We start from the raw sequence: 7,253 nt of genomic DNA on the forward strand, positions 1-7,253 counted from the left end.
AAATTGGGTTTTGTCTAAATTTTTCGGTTATTGATATGACAAAGTTCCTGCCTGACACACCTAACTGCAGTAAAAATGTTTAGAACTGATGGAATCACAACAAAATTTTGATGGAATCACTTTCTAAGTTTTCCATTGTAACATTTTGATGTGGTCTTTAATGTTTAAGTGCTGAACAGTCACCATTCCAAGGGTCAAATGACGAAACTTTGTAGATTTTCGTGTAAAATATAAATTCCAAAATTAATTGCTTTGTGTGCCCAAAAGTTAAACTCATGAATAAACTTAATTGTCAACAACACAATACCCCTATATACATATATCTTGTACATCTGTGAGATGTTCACCAAAAAATGAAAAAAAAATCAGGAAACGATTAAAAAACAATATTGCGTACATTCAAGGATACCTACACTCCAATGGAAAAAACTTTTTATACAATCACAAACTGACCACGAACATGACGACATAAACTGCTGCAGAATGATTTCCATTTTATGTTTGATGCAGAATTTTATTTTACATTCTGAGTTGCTCCTGGCACCACATAAACATGGAAATTCAGTTATGTTAAATACATACAGCCAACAGCATCCACAAAGCATGTACCAACAGCACCAGCACCAGGACCAGGACCAGTACCAGCACCAACAAGAATAACTTTTGACATGCCAAAATCAATATTTATGCGATATGCAAGAAAATAACATAATAATGGAAACCCTGGCTAAGTGACATAGCCAACTCTGGCAGGTGAAACATGTGCCCTTTGGGTGCTCGGCCCCGCACTTAGGTTCTATGTCAATGTCTGGTATTGGCCCATTTATTCTGCCGTTGCCATTGTTCGTGTAACGAAGCGTGAATGTGCTTAAAAGTCAATGAAAACGTTTTTAACATCAAAGTCTGATCCTGGCGGGGTGTCATTGCGCGGTAAAGCACGTCTACTGCAAAGGACATTTGTTTTTATGCTTTGACTATAGCTAAATTACGTATCTCAGTGTTGACATTGTTTTCATGTAATACACGCTAAATTTGTATTTTTATAGGGTGTGTGTATATTTTGTGTATATTTTGAAATTTTTATTTTTTTTCACATTTTTTTTATTTTTCTTTCTTGTTTGACAGTTAATGGTTTCCTTATCATCTGAGGTTTCAAAACCCAGTATTTTGTGCTATTAAAAACCCAAATCTCTTTTATGTGTTTTTAATGAAGTAAATATTATTTTTATTTAAATTTTATGAGACACGTGGCCATTAAAACTACTTGAAATGACTTGGAGTATTAAATTTGATTTAAACAAAATGTGCACAAATCTTAATTTATACAATTTAAGGACTTAAAGTTAAAACGAGGTGATTAAAAGTAAATTGCTTAAATATTCAAAAACGGATCAGAAATATTATATTCTTTTAATAATTTTTTTTAAATGTTTATCTGTACATTATATGTATATTCAATAGTATGGTAGAGGTCGTACCTGCGGTAGCCCTCCTCGCAAGAAGTGTGGTTGAATTAAACCTTCAAAAGTGGACAAAAGAGACAGAAAACTTTATGTGAAAATATACCGAAATATATCCATCGCTATTACTATATCGCTATATATTACTATATATTGAATACAACACATAACATCTTTAAGGCATGTTGGACAGATATTTGAGAATGTGATTCCCTTAACTTGAGTACCATGGGTAAGGACGAACTTACATATATAATATTAGATGTGCAATAGTATGCTCGTAGACGAAAGATAATGTGGCAGTCTGTCTTTCAAAAAGTGCTATTTATTTTACCAAGCTAGCTGTTTGCTAGTAACATTAGAAACTTTATATAAAGATACCCTAAAACCAGTAGATTGTCTTTAGAAAACATGTAAGGTTTTTAATGCCTACACTTATGATGTTGGACGAATATGGTCTTAGTGAGGACTGTATGCATAAGGTTTTTACTAAAGAAAAAAATCCGAGAACTTTGCCATATTATTGTAATATTTCATTTCAAGTTTCACAATAACCAATTAAAAGAAAAATTAGAAAACGCAAATTTGATGACAAGAAGTCGGTATAAAGTCCATCGCTATTATAGCAAGGGATTTGATTTATCCATTTTTTACGGATTATGGCAAGTGAAAGAGTGGAAGAATATAGCATCGGAAGTAACTGTTTTGAAGTGGTCAGGAAATTCTAGACCAAACTTCTTTTGTACAGGAGGTATTTTATGAATGTCGCTTTATTAAAGACAAAAATTAATGTGAAGCTAAGATAAGTCCAGGAAAGGTTTGCTTATGAACTCGGCTTATAATAAGCAGTCATCTTCCGTATGTATGTAATTCACACTATGGGTTTATGCGCTCTATAGTAGCTTAGAGGACATGGATATACATACATTGTTTAAAAAATGTCAGCCAGTTAGTTCTCCGTGTAATGTTTATCCAAATTATATGCTAAATTGATGGATTAATAGAACAAAACTTGTTATTATAAGCAAATTTTAGAATTTCAAACAATTTTTTTTTAAAAGTTAGAATAGTTTGAATAGAAATGAAAAGACAACAACGAAAATTTTAGTTAATTTATTGAAGTTTGGCTGACTATACAACGCTGTTTCGAGTATTGTCAAGTAGTCATCATCAGTGGTCTTAGGAAATATTCAAATTTTTATTTAATTAGTTTATAGTTCGTATATAATTTGTTTGGACTGCAAATTATTTCGTTCCTATTTTTTGAAACAAATATATCGATTACCGCAAAGTACAATGAATCAAAGTACGTTATTTTAAAGGACAGAGTTATTTTCGCTTTATATAGTTTTTACTACAGTAAATATGCTAATACTGTCTACGCAGTTTATAGACAATATTTATTATAATTTATATATAGTAAGTTTTTTTACAATAGGTAGCATAATGGAGCTAAGGGCCTAAGTGGATCCCACTGCGATCGTCGGTATAACCTAATCTAACTTAAGTTTTTAATATTATAATAGGTTACGTTAGGTTATACTGACGATCTTTAGTGGATCCGTTCAGATTATATTATAATATAACAATTTTAGTTATTCATTATTATTTTTGTGCTATCTACTTTATATTTCTTGGGCTTTTGTGAGCTTTCACAAGAATTGAGATAAACTTGATATGATCAACTGAATACATTTTCGTTTTGAATTTAATAAAAAATACATGATTATAACTTTTAAAAAAAATTTACATGTTTTACTATATTTGCCATAAAAATAGATTTTTAACATCTCCAACTATTATAAGAAAATCGTAAACTCCATTAATTAGAAAGCTTTTATACATTAATTTACAGTCTTTAATCTTATCATTGTGTATTTTCACTTGCAATGTAAGTTTTCCCATCGTTTTATTGCACTTATTGAAATGTGAAAATGTTACGAAGTTCAAATGAGCCATGGTAAATATTTCTGAAATTATTCTATTCATGTCTCAGGCACAATGTGAAATGCTAAATGTGTAAAAATACAGTTTTTATTGCAACAAATACGCGTAATTAGCACCTTTCGACGTTCGATGTTTTCTCCCAGCAAACAAATTAATTTTCATGCAAATGCAGTTTAAAGAAAAACATTAACGAACGCATAAAAAGATACAGAGGCACTGAGATGTGAGATGCTGTGAGCTGGGCGCAGCGGCAGGCGTTTGAGTAGCGACATTATTTGACAAAAATAAAAACGCGGTACTACACAGAATCGCTACAATTTCAGTTTCCCACGCCAGTTTGTTTTCAGATTACGTACTACTTTTTTCCGTAGCCTCCGAATTCGGTTGAAATATTGCATTTCTACGAATGTCATCCAGTATCAGAAGGTCATTGTGGTGCTTAGAAGTTGCTAACAACTTCTCGTTTTCTCGTTTAAAATTTTATTTACATTTGGACTTCTGCACTGCCGTTGGATGATAAGAGAATTTGGTTGAAACGCAAATATTTTAGAGCTCTTCACTTTTGGACTTTGTTAGTCATCTATCTTTTCATTGAAATACAATATTTAAATAAATAAATAAAATTAATTGCATCAGTGGTGAAAAGTACTTCAAACTGAATCTTTTATGAGCATAAAACTCGGAGATTTGAGTACATGTATTTTATGACAAATAAAACTTTCTAGGAAATAATAAATAATTTATGCGGCACAAAAGGAGGTTTAGCTATTTTAGGGGATGGAACGCTCCTGTTTACGAACACCCATGTTGATCGGACACGCCTTTGATCAAATACCCCTGTTGATGGGTTATACTGTTAATTGGAATCCCTGTTGATCGGACAACTTTATTGTCGACACCCTTATTTTTTGGACACCTATATTGATTGGATACCCATATTCACCTATGTGCTGAGAAACCCATTGTTGTCGGATAACCTCTAATAATTGGGCCCCCTGTTGAACTGTATCTCTGTTGATTAATTTCCCAGTTGTTGTTATATTACTTATGATAGCATTTTTTCTGTTAATTATAAATAAGCCCTGCTGATCAGACATTTCTTTTGATCGGACACCCCTGTTGATCATTTGATTTCTTAATTGTTCAGACATCCATAGTGATTGGATCCATTTATTAATCGGACATTTTTATTGATCGAAATCCTTGTTCAAATACCACTGTCAATCGGATAACACCGCTAATCGAAAACTCCTGTTGATCGAACATCTCTGTTGTCAAACATCTTTGTAGATCGAGTATCATTTTTTAAGGTATGAATTTCTAAAGTTAAATTTTTGTTTATTTTATTTACTGGTTAGACACCTCTCTTGAACTAACAAAATTTGACTTATGATGATTGTTGCTCTAGAAAGTTTCTCTCTAACCTTTAAAATATTAATTTACATAACATGCGATAGAACCTGAAAATATATAGTTGAGCGTAAATGCTCTAACTACTAAACATCAATCCTATCTCGAGGTTAGCAAATAAGGAGATCTCGCGCTCCAGATTGTGTGTTGAACGCAAGGCCAGCAAATTTGCATCGGAAAAATTTTACCGCTACGCAACCTTCTTAGGGAGACCAAGGTTCTCACTCTAGTGTCAAATAAGAAGAAGAACATGCGAGTCTTCATATATGTGTTGATATGTTTGTATGTATATTATTTTGTATTTATAAAATTTTATTACAATTATTTAAGATTAACATAACAGAATATTAATTTTATATGTAAACTAAATATAATCACATTTAGGCTTACTTTTAAATGCAAGTTCAATTTTTTTTGTTTTGAATATTTAATTTGATTGTGGATTAGAGAAAATTTTTAGATTAAAACACATTTTTGTAATTTAAAATAATTCATATATAAATTATTTTGTAATTAAAGTATTAAATTTCAATTCTGTTTTATTTTAACATACAAGAGTAAACAGTAATAAATATTTTCGTTTTATTTGCTTGGTTAACTGAGCAAATAAAAATTTCACACTCCTACAAGCAGACAAGAGTACATCAATCACTTATCCAAGCAGAAATCAAATATAAAAGATACAAAAAAAGACAAGTTTCGACAGTTTACATATACGAAAGATATAAAAAATCGAGTAGCGATGGGAAATATTGAAGCGAAGAGAAAGCCTCTGAATTGACAGCGTGAAAAACGGTAAATTCACTTTATTCTGCCCATATTGAATTGTTTATCCTAAGCAAACATTATCATATTGTGAACAAACTCAAAGAGTACAAAAACAGTCTGAATGGTGCAGAGGTTCATGCGGCTATATTGATACAGTTTTTATTTATATTTATATTTATATATTATATACACATACATACATGCGCATATACATAAGTATCTATATATGCGTAAAAGTGAATTTGTTTGAGTATCTATTATAATTTGAGACGCCTACTTCAAGCGTTTCAAGCCTCAGATGATATAAGCAGTAAATCAAATCAATGAACAAAAGTGGCGTGAAAGGATACTTAATGCATGACACATGAACAATTCTGTTTGATGAATGTATAATTCGACATTAAGTCTCTGAAAGACTAACACAAATAAAATGCTTATACGCTACAGGATAATGGCAATTAAAGTGATAAAATGGATATACACGTACATATGGTATATAAAGTCAAATAATTCTTTTAATGATTTTTATTTTAGAGTTGTTATCTGTATAAAAATGTTATCAAAAAGCAGTAAAAATTAAGGATTTTAAAAAAAATTTATAGCGGACAATAAATCGATGAAGAGTCTGAAAAAAAAAATTCAATTTACTAGAACCTTTACTTCCTCATGGTTGTACATTTCATTGCACTGATGTACTTGCCAATTTCATTCTCTTTTTTTAGTGGGTGATAGTCATTGATATGGGCAAGGTTGGAAACATGAGGCGACATACATATTCTACAAGTGCATTGAAAGTTATATTTCAAAATGAAAGTAGAGTCCATAGTCTCACTCCAACCCCTACGCTCACTCAAAAATGTGATTGACCGATGATAAAGGTATGGGCGTATGCGTGCAAATAGTTTTGTGTAGCAACTAAAACTGAATCCATATGAACTAATGATAAAAAAACTTCTTTTTTTTTTATTTATGCTATTGAAATGCTTATTTATTATTGCATATTTACTCAATTAGTATAAAATATATTTATCAACGTATATCAAAAAACTAGTCGCGAGAAGATGTATTGAAGTCCTAACTTCACATCGTTTTTTTAGAAAATCGCCATCATCCAATACACTACAGGCAAGTAATAGTCATCCTAAAGTATAACAAAAAACTAATCGCATGATTTATTGAAGTCCTAACTTCACATCGCTACATTAGAAAATCGCCATTACACAATACGCAACAGGCAGTTAATAGTCATCCGATTTGGTGGTTCTAGTCGTTGCTTCTGTGTGAAAACGATTTTCTTATAACCCATCAAGAATAGACGCTTCTGAAGATCCAACTTAATATCGTTTCAGTAGAGATACAAAATAATTACTATAACGATGCAAGTTAGCAGTACGGAACATAAAACAGGCAATTTATTCAATGGGGTTGGTGTTGGTGGTTCCTGTAGTGGCTGCTCCTGCTCGATAACTTTTTTTTGTGCAGATCTCTAAAATATGTTATAAAAAGAATTTATATTGTCTCAAATTGTTTATTAAAAAAAATGATTAAATCTACCTTTCCGCAGTTTGGAATTTGTATATAATCCCCGTCGTTGTCAACAATTATTCGCTTTCCACTTTCCACTTCATTAACGATTTTCTTAAGATCTTGCGGTAGACTATTAATGTT

General features: G+C 31.3%; 1 long non-coding RNA gene across 1 annotated transcript; it reads right to left on the reverse strand.

The window, feature by feature from the left end:
- Positions 1-6,862: 6,862 nt before the first annotated feature.
- LOC119683524 lies at positions 6,863-7,247 on the reverse strand. Its single transcript, XR_005252655.1, has 2 exons — positions 7,140-7,247; positions 6,863-7,071 (listed from the first exon to the last, which is right to left on the reverse strand). It is a non-coding gene; the product is annotated as an uncharacterized LOC119683524 (long non-coding RNA).
- Between the last annotated feature and the right edge of the window lie 6 nt (positions 7,248-7,253).

The sequence above is a fragment of the Teleopsis dalmanni genome, chromosome 2, assembly GCF_002237135.1.
Source record: "Teleopsis dalmanni isolate 2A chromosome 2, ASM223713v2, whole genome shotgun sequence".
NCBI lineage: Eukaryota > Metazoa > Arthropoda > Insecta > Diptera > Diopsidae > Teleopsis > Teleopsis dalmanni.